Source organism: Pseudophryne corroboree, chromosome 11 (assembly GCF_028390025.1).
Source record: "Pseudophryne corroboree isolate aPseCor3 chromosome 11, aPseCor3.hap2, whole genome shotgun sequence".
Lineage (NCBI taxonomy): Eukaryota > Metazoa > Chordata > Amphibia > Anura > Myobatrachidae > Pseudophryne > Pseudophryne corroboree.
The window spans coordinates 360647619-360665074 of NC_086454.1; the positions used below are offsets into that span (position 1 = coordinate 360647619).

Genomic DNA, 17456 nt, shown 5'->3' on the forward strand with positions numbered 1-17456 from the left:
GTGATATATTGTCTATACACGCGGTGATATATTGTCTGTACACGCGGTGATATATTGTCTGTACACGCGGTGATATATTGTCTATACACGCGGTGAGATATTGTCTATACACACGGTGATATATTGTCTATACACGCTGTGAGATATTGTCTATACACGCGGTGAGATATTGTCTATACACGCGGTGAGATATTGTCTATACACGCGGTGAGATATTGTCTATACACGCGGTGAGATATGGGCCCTCATTCCGAGTTGATCGCTCGGTATTTTTCATCGCATCGCAATGAAAATCCGCTTAGTACGCATGCGCAATGTTCGCACTGCGACTGCGCCAAGTAACTTTGCTATGTAGAAAGTAATTTTACTCACGGCTTTTTCATCGCTCCGGCGATCGTAATGTGATTGACAGGAAATGGGTGTTACTGGGCGGAAACACAGCGTTTCAGGGGCGTGTGGCTGAAAACGCTACCGTTTCCGGAAAAAACGCAGGAGTGGCCGGAGAAACGGGGGAGTGGTTGGGCGAACGCTGGGTGTGTTTGTGACGTCAACCAGGAACGACAAGCAGTGAACTGATCGCACAGGCAGAGTAAGTCTGAAGCTACTCTGAAACTGCTAAGTAGTTAGTAATCGCAATATTGCGAATACATCGGTCGCAATTTTAAGAAGATAAGATTCACTCCCAGTAGGCGGCGGCTTAGCGTGTGTAACTCTGCTAAATTCGCCTTGCGACCGATCAACTCGGAATGAGGGCCATTGTCTGTACACGCGGTGATATATTGTCTATACACGCGGTGAGATATTGTCTATACACGCGGTGATATATTGTCTATACACGCGGTGAGATATTGTCTATACACGCGGTGAGATATTGTCTATACACGCGGTGAGATATTGTCTATACACGCGGTGAGATATTGTCTATACACGCGGTGAGATATTGTCTATACACGCGGTGAGATATTGTCTATACACGCGGTGATATATTGTCTATACACGCGGTGAGATATTGTCTATACACGCGGTGAGATATTGTCTATACACGCGGTGAGATATTGTCTATACACGCGGTGAGATATTGTCTATACACGCGGTGAGATATTGTCTATACACGCGGTGAGATATTGTCTATACACGCGGTGATATATTGTCTATACACGCGGTGATATATTGTCTATACACGCGGTGAGATATTGTCTATACACGCGGTGATATATTGTCTATACACGCGGTGAGATATTGTCTATACACGCGGTGAGATATTGTCTATACACGCGGTGAGATATTGTCTATACACGCGGTGATATATTGTCTATACATGCGGTGATATATTGTCTATACACGCGGTGATATATTGTCTATACACGCGGTGAGATATTGTCTATACATGCGGTGATATATTGTCTATACACGCGGTGATATATTGTCTATACACGCGGTGAGATATTGTCTATACACGCGGTGAGATATTGTCTATACACGCGGTGATATATTGTCTATACACGCGGTGATATATTGTCTATACACGCGGTGAGATATTGTCTATACACGCGGTGAGATATTGTCTATACACAGGGTGATATATTGTCTGTACACGCGATGAGATATTGTCTATACACGCTGTGATATATTGTCTATACACGCGGTGAGATATTGTCTATACACACGGTGAGATATTGTCTATACACGCGGTGAGATATTGTCGATACACACGGTGAGATATTGTCTATACACGCGGTGAGATATTGTCTATACACGCGGTGATATATTGTCTGTACACGCGGTGAGATATTATCTATACACGCGGTGAGATATTGTCTATACACGCGGTGAGATATTGTCTATACACGCGGTGAGATATTGTCTGTACACGTGGTGAGATATTATCTGTACACGCGGTGATATATTGTCTATACACGCGGTGAGATATTGTCTATACACGTGGTGATATATTGTCTGTACACGTGGTGATATATTGTCTATACACACGGTGAGATATTGTCTGTACACGCGGTGATATATTGTCTGTACACGCGGTGAGATATTATCTATACACGCGGTGAGATATTGTCTATACACGCGGTGAGATATTGTCTATACACGCGGTGATATATTGTCTATACACGCGGTGATATATTGTCTATACACGCGGTGAGATATTGTCTATACACGCGGTGAGATATTGTCTATACACAGGGTGATATATTGTCTGTACACGCGGTGAGATATTGTCTATACACGCTGTGATATATTGTCTATACACGCGGTGATATATTGTCTATACACGCGGTGAGATATTGTCATACACACGGTGAGATATTGTCTATACACACGGTGAGATATTGTCTATACACGCGGTGAGATATTGTCTATACACGCGGTGATATATTGTCTATACACACGGTGAGATATTGTCTATACGCGCGGTGATATATTGTCTATACACGCGGTGAGATATTGTCTATACACGCGGTGAGATACTGTCTATACACACGGTGAGATATTGTCTATACACAGGGTGATATATTGTCTGTACACGCGGTGAGATATTATCTATACACGCGGTGAGATATTGTCTGTACACGCGGTGAGATATTATCTATACACGCGGTGAGATATTGTCTATACACGCGGTGAGATATTGTCTATACACGCGGTGAGATATTGTCTGTACACGTGGTGAGATATTATCTGTACACGCGGTGATATATTGTCTATACACGCGGTGAGATATTGTCTATACACGTGGTGATATATTGTCTATACACGCGGTGAGATATTGTCTATACACGCGGTGATATATTGTCTGTACACGCGGTGAGATATTGTCTATACACACGGTGAGATATTGTCTATACGCGCGGTGATATATTGTCTATACACGCGGTGATATATTGTCTGTACACGCGGTGAGATATTATCTATACACGCGGTGAGATATTGTCTATACACGCGGTGAGATATTGTCTATACACACGGTGAGATATTGTCTATACACGCGGTGATATATTGTCTATACACGCGGTGATATATTGTCTGTACACGCGGTGAGATATTGTCTATACACGCTGTGAGATATTGTCTATACACGCGGTGAGATATTGTCTATACACGCGGTGAGATATTGTCTATACACGCGGTGATATATTGTCTATACACGCGGTGATATATTGTCTGTACACGCGGTGAGATATTGTCTATACACGCGGTGAGATATTGTCTATACACGCGGTGAGATATTGTCTATACACGCGGTGAGATATTGTCTATACACGCGGTGATATATTATCTATACAGGCGGTGAGATATTGTCTATACAGGCGGTGAGATATTGTCTATACACGCGGTGAGATATTGTCTATACACGCGGTGATATATTGTCTATACACGCGGTGATATATTGTCTGTACACGCGGTGAGATATTGTCTATACACGCGGTGAGATATTGTCTATACACGCGGTGAGATATTGTCTGTACACGCGGTGAGATATTGTCTGTACACGTGGTGAGATATTATCTGTACACGCGGTGATATATTGTCTATACACGCGGTGAGATATTGTCTATACACGTGGTGATATATTGTCTATACACACGGTGAGATATTGTCTGTACACGCGGTGATATATTGTCTGTACACGTGGTGATATATTGTCTATACACGCGGTGATATATTGTCTATACACGCGGTGAGATATTGTCTGTACACGCGGTGATATATTGTCTGTACACGCGGTGAGATATTATCTATACACGCGGTGAGATATTGTCTATACACGCGGTGATATATTGTCTATACACAGGGTGAGATATTGTCTATACACGCGGTGAGATATTGTCTATACACGCGGTGAGATATTGTCTATACACGCGGTGAGATATTGTCTATACACGCGGTGATATATTGTCTATACACAGGGTGAGATATTGTCTATACACGCGGTGAGATATTGTCTATACACGCGGTGATATATTGTCTATACACGCGGTGATATATTGTCTATACACGCGGTGATATATTGTCTATACACGCGGTGAGATATTGTCTATACACGCGGTGAGATATTGTCTATACACAGGGTGAGATATTGTCTATACACGCGGTGAGATATTGTCTATACACGCGGTGATATATTGTCTATACACGCGGTGAGATATTGTCTGTACACGCGGTGATATATTGTCTGTACACGCGGTGAGATATTGTCTATACACGCGGTGAGATATTATCTATACACGCGGTGAGATATTGTCTATACACACGGTGAGATATTGTCTGTACACGCGGTGATATATTGTCTGTACACGCGGTGAGATATTATCTATACACGCGGTGAGATATTGTCTATACACGCGGTGAGATATTGTCTATACACGCGGTGAGATATTGTCTATACACAGGGTGATATATTGTCTGTACACGCGGTGATATATTGTCTATACACACGGTGAGATATTGTCTATACATGCGGTGATATATTGTCTATACACGCGGTGAGATATTGTCTATACACACGGTGAGATATTGTCTATACACGCGGTGATATATTGTCTATACACGCGGTGATATATTGTCTATACACACGGTGAGATATTGTCTATACACGCGGTGATATATTGTCTATACACGCGGTGAGATATTGTCTATACACGCGGTGATATATTGTCTATACACGCGGTGAGATATTGTCTATACACGCGGTGATATATTGTCTATACACGCGGTGAGATATTGTCTATACACGCGGTGATATATTGTCTATACACGCGGTGAGATATTGTCTATACACGCGGTGATATATTGTCTATACACGCGGTGAGATATTGTCTATACACGCGGTGAGATATTATCTATACACGCGGTGAGATATTGTCTATACACGCGGTGATATATTGTCTGTACACGCGGTGAGATATTATCTATACACGCGGTGAGATATTGTCTATACACGCGGTGAGATATTGTCTATACACGCGGTGAGATATTGTCTGTACACGTGGTTAGATATTATCTGTACACGCGGTGAGATATTGTCTATACACGCGGTGAGATATTGTCTATACACGTGGTGATATATTGTCTATACACGCAGTGAGATATTGTCTATACACGCAGTGATATATTGTCTGTACACGCGGTGAGATATTGTCTATACACGCGGTGATATATTGTCTATACACGCGGTGATATATTGTCTATACACGCGGTGATATATTGTCTGTACACGCGGTGAGATATTGTCTATACACGCGGTGATATATTGTCTATACACGCGGTGATATATTGTCTGTACACGCGGTGAGATATTGTCTATACACGCGGTGATATATTGTCTGTACACGCGGTGAGATATTGTCTGTACACGCGGTGATATATTGTCTGTACATGCGGTGATATATTGTCTATACACGCGGTGAGATATTGTCTATACATGCGGTGATATATTGTCTATACACGCGGTGATATATTGTCTATACACGCGGTGAGATATTGTCTATACACGCGGTGAGATATTGTCTATACACGCGGTGAGATATTGTCTATACACGCGGTGATATATTGTCTATACATGCGGTGATATATTGTCTATACACGCGGTGAGATATTGTCTGTACACGCGGTGAGATATTGTCTATACACGCGGTGAGATATTGTCTATACACGCGGTGATATATTGTCTATACACGCGGTGAGATATTGTCTATACACGCGGTGAGATATTGTCTATACACGCGGTGATATATTGTCTATACACGCGGTGAGATATTGTCTATACACGCGGTGAGATATTGTCTATACACGCGGTGAGATATTGTCTATACACGCGGTGAGATATTGTCTATACACGCGGTGATATATTGTCTATACACGCGGTGAGATATTGTCTATACACGCGGTGATATATTGTCTATACACGCGGTGATATATTGTCTATACACGCGGTGATATATTGTCTATACACGCGGTGATATATTGTCTATACACGCGGTGATATATTGTCTATACACGCGGTGAGATATTGTCTATACACGCGGTGATATATTGTCTATACACGCGGTGAGATATTGTTTATACACGCGGTGATATATTGTCTATACACGCGGTGATATATTGTCTATACACGCGGTGAGATATTGTCTATACACGCGGTGAGATATTGTCTATACACGCGGTGATATATTGTCTATACACGCGGTGATATATTGTCTATACACGCGGTGATATATTGTCTATACACGCGGTGATATATTGTCTCAATCAGTAAGTATCGCACTAGCGATGTAATTACATTATGTGCGCGTTCAGGTGCTGGACAATGCGATCGCCTCTGTCTGATTGGCAGGCAGGGGCAGTCGGGGCGACAACGCAGCGTTGGGGGGGTGTGGAGATGGGAACACAGGCGGGTACGGGCCGTTTGTGGAGCGGTCGTGTGACATCACAAGCGAAGCAAAACATGGTGGCGGTATGCCAGGCAAGAGGCTACCCTTGTTTTGCGGCGTCAGTGATGCGATCGCAATTTAATTGCGATTGCATCGCTGGCGTCCATTAGCATGCAGTTCTAGCCACTTGCAGTTTTCCTACATTAGTAAAACAGCGACTGATACTGAAAAAGGTCCTAAGTCCAGCACAAGACGCGTGATTGATACCACATGTGACTAAACGTGTCAGCCCATGTGGTTCTACTTAGTCTCGTGACTTTGTTTTTATTATTACTATTATTTCTTGTCTACTGTTCTGTCTCATGTTACGTCTCTGTCACAAATGGCGTATGATAACCATTGATGTGAACGGATGAGATTTCTCACATGGGGGGTCATTCCGAGTTGTTCGCTCGCAAGCTGCTTTTAGCAGCTTTGCACACGCTAAGCCGCCGCCTACTGGGAGTGAATCTTAGCTTATCAAAATTGCGAACGAAAGATTAGCAGAATTGCGAATAGACACTTCTTAGCAGTTTCTGAGTAGCTCCAGACTTACTCGGCATCTGCGATCAGTTCAGTCAGTGTCGTTCCTGGTTTGACGTCACAAACACACCCAGCGTTCGCCCAGACACTCCTCCGTTTCTCCAGCCACTCCCGCGTTTTTCCCAGAAACGGTAGCGTTTTTTCGCACACAACCATAAAACGGCCAGTTTCCGCCCAGAAACACCCACTTCCTGTCAATCACATTACGATCACCAGAACGAAGAAAAAACCTCGTAATGCCGTGAGTAAAATACCTAACTGCATAGCAAATTTACTTGGCGCAGTCGCAGTGCGGACATTGCGCATGCGCATTAGCGACTAATCGCTCCGTTGCGAGAAAAATATAACGAGCGAACAACTCAGAATGACCCCCATGGAACGGGGCGAGAAGGTAAAATGATGACGTAGTGCATCTTTATCTGACTTGTGGGGAAATGGTCCCAGTATCGACCACTGGTTATATATGAGCACCAGCTAATAGCCAGAGTAACCGCCGGTGCGGCACGGTCAGCAGCTAGACGGTCTGAACTGTCATTGAGAAGCCAGAGTAACCGCCGGTGCGGCACGGTCAGCAGCTAGACGGTCTGAACTGTCATTGAGACAAGCGTCTGGAAGCTCCCAGGTTCATCCTGATGGTGAGCGTGTCGGTCGGCCCTCACGCACCTTCGTAGATGATGTTCACCTCACACATCAAAGGCACGTGGTGCTCCACAGCTTCCACACTGGTTATTATCAATAGTGCCATTTGTCCAACCACGATACACCTTCACCGCAGCAGCACGCGGACAGGTCACACACTGCGCTGCGTCAGAAATACCGCCACCCCTGGCCCGAAAGCCATGGGGTCAAGGCTTGACACTGCAAATTATGTAATTATCCCACCCTCAGACTTCCCCTTCAGTATCTCCGGGAAGGGAGATCCATTAAGTAGGCAAAGCTACAGTACAAACGAATGACATTACAAGGTGCTTCATGCCTGAATATTGTCACTAGCTCTTAGTAAATTGAGAGACTGCAATCTCGGGAATAATGGTTCATGCTGTGAAATTGTCACCTCCACTGGTTGTCTACCTACTTTTTGCTGATCCCTTCTGGAAGATCTCGGAGGGGGAGATCTGGGGGGCAGGTGTGTTGGGGTTGCGGTGGCTCAATTGATCTCATCACGCAGTGGGGCTATAATGATCCATTTTGTGGCGAAACGCGTCATCATACCACAACCTGACCATTTCACTTGGAAAGTGACCAGGGTCCGGGAGGCTGGGCTACTCTCTCTGGAGAGTAGGGGAACTCCTAGAAATGTGAGAGTCTCCAGGACATATTTTGAGGGTAGACAAGTATTCTTCACCGAAACCACTGTTCCATTCTCCCTTGGATGTAAGTCCATTAGTGGCGGATGTGTCAGCATGGGGTTCTCAAACTGGTGTCGCACTTAAGGGGCCCGTGCATCAAGGATCTGTCAGCACATTGCTCTGTTTTGCCGATGTTCTGCAAATTCCAACACATTGTAGAGTAAATCCTCAATTTGCTGATTTCGACCCAAAAATTATCAGAATCAGCAAATCAGGGGTTTCTAATGTTGGATTTTGTGTAGATCAGGAATTTGCTAATCGGATCTGCAATCAGGGAACGATGATTGGGGGAATTGGACAATTGATGTATTGGTCTCATTAACCAATGCACACCTCACAATGGGGGTCATTCAGATCTGATAGCTAGGCAGAGATTTTTGCAGCCCTGCGATCAGATAGTTGCCGCCTACAGGGGGAGTGTATTTTAGCTGTGCAAGTGTGTGATCGCATGTGTAGCAGAGCTGTACAAACTGATCTTGTGCAGTCTCTGCGCAGCCCAGGACTTACTCAGCCGCTGCGATCACATCAGCCTGTCCGGAGCCGGAATTGATGTCAGACACCTGCCCTGCAAACGCTTGATCCCGCCTGCGTTTTTCCGGACACTCCCTGAAAACAGTCAGTTGCCACCCACAAACGCCCTCTTCCTGTCAATCTCCTTGCGAACACCCGTGCGAATGGAACTTTCGCACATTCCCGTCGCTGACCGGCGATCCACTTTGCATGCGCAGTTCGGATCTGATTGCCCGCTGTGTGAAAACGCAAGCCGTGATCAGATCTGAATGAACACCTATGTTCTGTTTTCGGTAAACCAGTCCTGATGTATGGACCTTAGTAGCTTATCAGAATGGGGTTATAAGTTACTTAAATGGGAGGAAGGTGACGTCTTACAAGAGCTGCAGAAATCTGTCTTGTTCTAACTTTACAATGGAACATTTTGTCCCTTTATAACCTAATTTTTTCAAGACTAACCAAGCGCCCACAAATTCCTCTTCTTCTGCGGAGTTCCATGCATTCCTTACCACCCATTGCATGCTGTGCGCTGTGTTCGTTAGAAGTATAATGTTGATATAATGAGCAGAAGTATTTAAGCACCATAAAAAACATGGTATAATAACAGTAAGTAAACATAACAGGATGGGGAATTTAGTTCTCCGCAGCTGAGACAGGATCCCGCGTGATGCACTTTTACATGAACCGGCTTAACGGGTTTCTGGAAATTCATTGCATTTTTTAAAAGATGATTTATATTTTTGCAACCAGGAGAGGTCTATGGGCCGTATTCAGGGTTGTTAGCAAACCAAAACAGTTAGCAATTGGGCAACACCATGCTGCACTGCAGGGGAGGCAGATGTAACATGTGCAGTGCAGGTGGGGCAGATGTAACATGTGCAGAGAGAGTTAGATTTGGGTGGGGTGTGTTCTAACTGATATCTAAACTGCAGTGTAAAAATAAAGCAGCCAGTATTTACCCTGCACAGAAACAATATAATACCCCTTTTACACCAAAATCCCGGGTCTGACCAGGATTTGGAACACGGTTCCAAGCCGGGGTCAGACCCAGGACTCCCCCCATTTCCACTGCAGTGCCGATCCGGGATATTCCCGGATCGGCACCGTTTATGCAGTGTCTTGTGGTCTGGCGCTTAGAGATGACGTCATCTCCAAGCTCCGGGAAACACTGCAGAGCGGGACTCCGGAGCGTCACGCTGGGAGTAAGCACAGCAATCTGGAAGCTGCTGTGCTGCCCCCAGCCTCGGGCGCTTCCAGGCACCAGACATGGCGCTGCTGTCTGCATAGGCAGCATGTGCCATGTCCCCAGCCTCCCACCCACCGGACACTGCGGTACGGGGGGTTTGCCATGCTGTAAATGGGTGCCGGGTCGGCTGACCCGGCTTACCCATTTACACCGCCTCCAACCCCGGGTCTTACCCGTGTCCAACCTTGCGTATGTGCCGCGTTGGATTCCCGGGAAAGTGGACCCGGGGTTTAGGAGAAGGACCCTTTTACACCGCCTGCGGTCCCGGGATATTTCAGGTGGTGTAAAAGGGGTATAACCCACCCAAATCTAACTCTCTCTGCACATGTTACATCTGGCTCCCCTGCAGTGCACATGATTTTTCCCAATTGTTAACTTTTTTGGTTTGCTAACAACTCTAAATAACCCCTTAAATTCTGAGTTACTTCATGTAAACTTAGCGCTCCCCGCAGATATATCGTATCGCAATGCTGCGTAATCAGTTTACGCTGTGCATACTTTATGTTACTTACGGTGGAGATCGTTCATCTGCTTTTTTATGCTTTTCCCTCATTAAGCACATTAAAAAAAAGCCAAGCGAGAGACAGTGGTGCTGTTACCACACATGCGTTCCCTCCAGGAATCTTCACGTAACGTACTAGAAAGCGGCGCAACCTATTCTCTGTGTTAATATGTGCAAAAGATTGTATTAGTAACAGCAGAACACACAGAGAAAGGCATCACTAATACCCCTGTCACATAATACCCCTGTCACATAATACCCCTTCACACAGAAATACCCCTGTCACATAATACCCCTTCACACAGAAATACCCCTGTCACTTAATACCCCTTCACACAGAAATACCCCTGTCACATAATACTCCTTCACACAGAAATACCCCTGTCACATAATACCCCTTCACACAGAAATACCCCTGTCACACAATACTCCTTCACACAGAAATACCCCTGTCACATAATACCCCTTCACACAGAAATACCCCTGTCACATAATACTCCTTCACCCAGAAATACCCCTGTCACATAATACCCCTTCACACAGAAATACCCCTGTCACATAATACCCATTCACACAGAAATACCCCTGTCACATAATACCCCTTCACACAGAAATACCCCTGTCACATAATACCCCTTCACACAGAAATACCCCTGACACATAATACCCCTTCATACAGAAATACCCCTGTCACATAATACTCCTTCACACAGAAATACCCCTGTCACATAATACCCCTTCACACAGAAATACCCCTGTCACATAATACCCCTTCACACAGAAATACCCCTGTCACATAATACCCCTTCACACAGAAATACCCCTGTCACATAATACCCCTTCACACAGAAATACCCCTGTCACATAATACCCCTTCACACAGAAATACCCCTGTCACATAATACCCCTTCACACAGAAATACCCCTGTTACATAATACCCCTTCACACAGAAATACCCCAGTCACATAATACCCCTTCACACATAAATACCCGTCACATAATACCCCTTCACACAGAAATACCCCTGTCACATAATACCCCTTCACACAGAAATACCCCTGTCACATAATACCTCTGTCACACGGAAATTCCCAGGTGCAGCAGTTCTACCCGCTAATTTGCCGATAAACATGAGTCCTTTTTCTCGGATCTGGTCTCTAGGTCGACAAGACTTAGGTCAACAGTAAGTAGGTCGACACGGTTTCTAGCTCAACGTGTACTAGGGCGACATGAGTTTTTCACTTTTCTTTTCTTCATTTTTTTTTTTACTTTTTCATACTTTACGATCCACGTGGACTACGATTGGGAACAGTAACGCGGTGCACTAATTGGGGTTCCCCGTCACTCTGTGAAGAAAACGACACCAATTTTTTTTTTTAAAACCTCATGTCGGCCTTTTTCATGTCGACCTAGAGTCCCTGTCGACCTAGAAACCATGTCGACCTACTTACTGTCGACCAATAGTGGTTGACCTAGACACTGTCAACCTAAATCTATTCTATCTTCATACCACACCCCCTTTTTCTGTGTGAAAGGGTCAGCCCGGGACTTCGACCCGAGTTTGACCCTTTCGCACAGACAAAATACCCGTGTTGATCCACAAATTATCGGCGGTCAGCACACCGACCCTGGGATCTCGGTACAGGGATCAGGGGTGAACGCAAAAAAAGCCCCTTGCTGACTCGCGCTCGCCACAGGTTCTGTTCCCACTCTATCGGTATCGGGGACACCCACTAGTGGTAATAATCACTGTGGGTCAGCATTCTGTCTGCCAGTATTTTGATTGTGTCGGCACGGGGACCGCCGGGGATACCAAGCATCTGTCACATGACCGCATCCCGATTTATAAACAAGTTTTCTCATACACAGCTAGTTTAAAACTCGTCTATGATAAATGGTGCTCCAGCCAATCAGCTCCTGTCTTGCGTTGAAAAATGACATTTGGGAGCTGATTGGCTGGAGCACCATTTATCATACGCAACAAGTTGTAAAACACGTTACATATGATAAAACTCGTTGGTAAATCAGCCACTAAATGCCAACGGCTACGGCAAGGGTTCCCAGCCCCGGCACATCTGCCTGCCGAACAGTTTTATGTGGCACATGCTGGTTTGCACATGGGATCCCGGGCACGGGTGTGGTATGGAGTGTCGACAGTAACTAGGTCAACAGTGTCTATGTCGACCACTATTGGTCGACAGTAACTAGGTTGACAGGGTTTCTAGGTTGACAGGGACTCTAGGTCAATAGGGTCTAGGTCGACATGAGTTTTTTATGTTTTTTTGGTGTCATTATCTCCGTACAGTGACCGGGAACCCCAATTAGTGCACCGTGTCCCCTCGCATGGCTCGCTTTGCTCGCCATGCTTCGGGCAAGGTGCCTCGCTGCGCTATCTCTGTTTTCGGCACAGGTTACCGTTCCCAATTGTAGTAAACGTGGATCGTAAAGTATGAAAAAAGTTCAAACACAATGGAAAAAAAATTGTGAAAAAACTCATATCAACCTTTGCCACGTCGACCGACTGACCACGTTGACCTAAAAACCAGGTCGACATAAAGCATGTCGACCAATAGTGGTCGACCTAAGGACCAGATAGTTCAAAAAAAGAAAAAGAAAATGTGAAAAACTCATGTCGACCTTTTGACCTGTCGACCTAGAACATGTCAACCTAGAGACCCGTTGACCTAGAAACCCTGTCGATCTAGTTACTGTCAACCTGGAGACCGGATACCCCCGGGCACGCCCTTTTGTCGGAAGACAAAGGAGTTTTCTCTTTTTGACCTGATTTCTTATCTCTTCTACGATGGCGGCGTGTGTACGTGGATAATGCCACCGAGGGCCAATGGCTCCTGGGGGTCAGTTCCTGCAGTGTTAGGGGATAGGTGTTTGGCATAGGTGTAGCTGTATAATACTACAGGGGCATAGAACTGGCACACCGAAGGGTTACACCGCCCTGGTCTAGTGCAGTACATTCATTTCCCCTGTGTGCAGCAGGTATGTATGACCGAGCTCTCAGCCTTATCTCTCAGGTGGAACAAGACTCGGGTGAGGCGTTATCTTAGGTTTAACCCTCACTTGTCAGCATTACAGTATATACTGTATTCTTCTTCCGCTTTTCCAAAAACACACATATTAGAGTCACCTGTCATTCTCACCGTTCCATTGTCCTGGGGGTGATGAGGAAAATGTCTAGTCACTGCTAAAATGTTTTCTCCTCCGCTCAATGGCCCTCATTCCGAGTTGATCGGTCGCAAGGCGAATTTAGCAGAGTTACACACGCTAAGCCGCCGCCTACTGGGAGTGAATCTTAGCTTCTTAAAATTGCGACCGATGTATTCGCAATATTGCGATTACTAACTACTTAGCAGTTTCAGAGTAGCTCCAGACTTACTCTGCCTGTGCGATCAGTTCAGTGCTTGTCGTTCCTGGTTGACGTCACAAACACACCCAGCGTTCGCCCAGGCACTCCCACCGTTTCCCCGGCCACTCCTGCGTTTTTTCCGGAAACGGTAGCGTTTTCAGCCACACGCCCCTGAAACGCCGTGTTTCCGCCCAGTAACACCCATTTCCTGTCAATCACATTACGATCGCCGGAGCGAAGAAAAAGCCGTGAGTAAAATTACTTTCTTCATAGTAAAGTTACTTGGCGCAGTCGCAGTGCGAACATTGCGCATGCGTACTAAGCGGATTTTCACTGCGATGCGATGAAAAATACCGAGCGAACAACTCGGAATGAGGGCCAATGTACGACGCTGCTGACCCTTTGTAACGCCTTAAAAAGTCATGATTATACAGAAAGGAAAGGCACCTCATGGGGGGGTCTGCCATATGCCCCTCTAATGGCATTCACAGCTGTAATATTATATAAAGTACATTATGTTCTATTAATCCCGAAGACCCTTGTCATTAATTTCTCTATGATTATAACGATGGGATTCCTGTCTCTTCTCCAAACCCGTTCTTCAATTTCTTTGTCCTGAGGAGCAAAACCCCCCCGAGGCATCCACGGTATATTTTAACCAGACCACTAGGAAACCTAGGTAAACGCCTAGGACCTAGGGCAGCGCTGCTGAAGCTGCTTTCTGACAATATAATGGACCGGCGGGTCATTCTCTGCTGTTAAACCCGGTGGGACAAATTTATTAAACATCGGTTTTCAGTCGACACCGGCGGACGACGACAGGTATCAGCGTCAGATTGCGGTCTAATAAAACTGCATTTACTGAGCATCGGTTTTGACTGTCCTTCAGAATTCCATGTTCATTTCTTCCCTTTGTTCGTACACCTGTAAGTTACATTTACTAAGCTGCGGGTTTGGTGTTGATTTGAAACCGCCGGGGATTGGCGACGGTGGCAGGCTGTGTTTGGCCGGAGGGCCGTGGTTTGCCCGCCACTAGCCCAAAACATTGATGGTTCTATTCCGCAGTGTGGTTTCTCATCACAAAACATCGCTCAGTAAATATAGCCCTGTGCGTAACCATAAAGGTTCTCACGTCTCTCAGGCATCACGGTCATGCTTATGTAACCCTGTGTGACGTTCCAGAGATCTGTATTTACTTAGATATGAATCACTGCAAAGTAATCCTGCGCCTGCCCTTGTAAACTGAATCTCTGGCCACCATTCTCTCTCTGTATGGCGGCTCGCAGTGTCATTGTGTTCTAGCAGAACTGCTCATTGTGTACTCTAAATACTAATTGTTGCTGCCAACCCACAAAATATACTGTGTCATTTATTTCTCTTGTGTATGAAATTGTTTAAAAAGAAAAAGGAAATAATCTCATGTATTTTCCACAATATTACACAATGGCGTCTCTCGCTATTTCCACTCTACCATATCATTTACTCAGGAGAGAGGTTCAGTCCTCGCTCATCCCCCTTCCTATCCCTCCTATCTTTTATGGGAAGATTTCCCCAGATTCAGACTGGTATGTAATCATGATGGTTTGCGTACTACCCCGATGGCCGGTGGACTGCACGTGTGCAGGTCCTGCTTTGTCGCTGCAGTGCCCCCAAGCCATTTGGTCGGGCAGAACAGGGTTGGCGATGCGGACAGTTCTACAAAACCGTTTTGTAGGCATGGTGAGTCTAGTAGCTCTGTGTCTTCTGAAGCTCATTTCCTGGCCCATGCAGAGGCGTTCCAAGAGACCTTCTGAGTTAGGTTAGGCTTAGTCAGATGGCTGATGGTCTCCAGACGCAACACTCAGATCTGCGATGCTGGCAGGAGGCGTAATGTTCCTTCAGACGTCTGCATTAACATTTTTGCATCGCTGTTGTGTCCTTAGAGGCATCAGCGATGCTAGCTGCGCCCGTCTCTCAATCGCTCCCATAGAGCATACTTGCCTACTCTCCCAGATTGTTCGGGAGGGTCCCAAGTCTCATGTGGTGCTCCTGGACGCTCGGAAGAGTGGCCAAGTCTCGTGTGGCCTCGTTCCCTGCTTCAGAATGCCAGTTATCACAGTATTGTATAGTGGGGTGGAGCCACGATGATGCAATCTCATCCTCACGCTCCTGGGCCACCCAACTGCCCGCGACTTCCCCCGGTCCCCGCGGTGCTGACCTGGCTGCCGATTCTGATGGGAACAGATCTTGGCCAGATCACTGTCCGTGAAATGACTGTTTATGAGTTGCCAATGGGTGGGATGCAAGAGATTCATCTTATGGGGAGTAGGGTGGGCATGTAGGTAGAGAATCGGGCTACACAAAGGCCACATTCAGTGAAGAAGGCCTGTTTGCCCCAGTGCCGGGACTAACGAGGGCGGACGGATATCCAGCACTATTTTAGGCGGTATCCGGTCTCTAGGTCGACCACACTTAGGACATGCATTAGGTCGACCACTATTGGTGAACATGCATTAGGGCGATATGGTTTCTTGGTTGTCATGGTTACTAGGTCGACATGACAAAAGGTCGACATGAGTTTTTCACAATTTTTTACATTTTTTTTTAACTTTTTCATACTTTACGATCCGCGTGGACTACAATTGGTAACGGTGACCTTGCCTGCGCTCACCATGCCACACGGTGCACTAATTGGGGTTCCCGGTCACTCTATGAAGAAAACTAACCAATTTTTTTTTAAACTAATGTCAACCTTTTGACATGTTGACCTAATGCTTGTGTTGACCCATTTCAGATGTCGACTTAGTTACTGTCGACCAATATTGGTTGACCTAGACACTGGCGACCTAAGTGTGGTCCATCCTATGAACTACACCAATTTTAGGCTATATCATGGTGAGCAAACAGGTTATATATAATTTATAATAATAGAGGATAAGGCAGTGAACCCTACTGAGGTTGAGGTTCCCACAGGCTCTCACCTCCCTAGAACTAATCCAGTTTAGGGCCTTCCATACTCCTCCATCCCACAATGTGACTGCTTCTTTTATCCTAATCAGCTCCAACTGGCAAACCGCATTTGGTAATGCTTAGAATTAACCTTCACCTATGTAATGAAGCTCCAGGGAGGAGGACGTTTCTCTCTAACTGGAAGAGGTCTGTTCCTCATTAATATTATGTGCAGGGATGGGACCACTGGGAACTTTTCAGAAGTTATATGAAACCTACTCTCAACACCTTGCAGCCAGTTCAAATGAGGTGGGGTTCCCATCTGCCCTTTACTTAGTAGGTGTGAGGGAAGACTCTCTCTGGCGCATGTGGTGCGAGAAAGGAAGCGTACATTGTGTACACTTTGGGGGAGTTGTCTCAAACCTTGGAGAGAGATAAAGTGGAGAGAGAGGATTTACCAACCAATCAGCTCCTAACTATCATTTGCCTAGCACAGTCTGTAAAATTGGCAGTCTGGAACTTATTAGCTTGTACTCTTTCTCTCAGTTAATCTCTTTCCAAAATATGATAAACAAGGACTTCAAGATTGAACAA

General features: G+C 45.6%; 1 protein-coding gene across 1 annotated transcript in view; it reads left to right on the forward strand.

Moving 5' to 3' along the window:
- Positions 1–17456, forward strand: part of PLEKHF1 (pleckstrin homology and FYVE domain containing 1) — a 43123-nt gene that overhangs the window by 21574 nt on the left and 4093 nt on the right. The gene's annotated exons all lie outside the window — the stretch shown is intronic.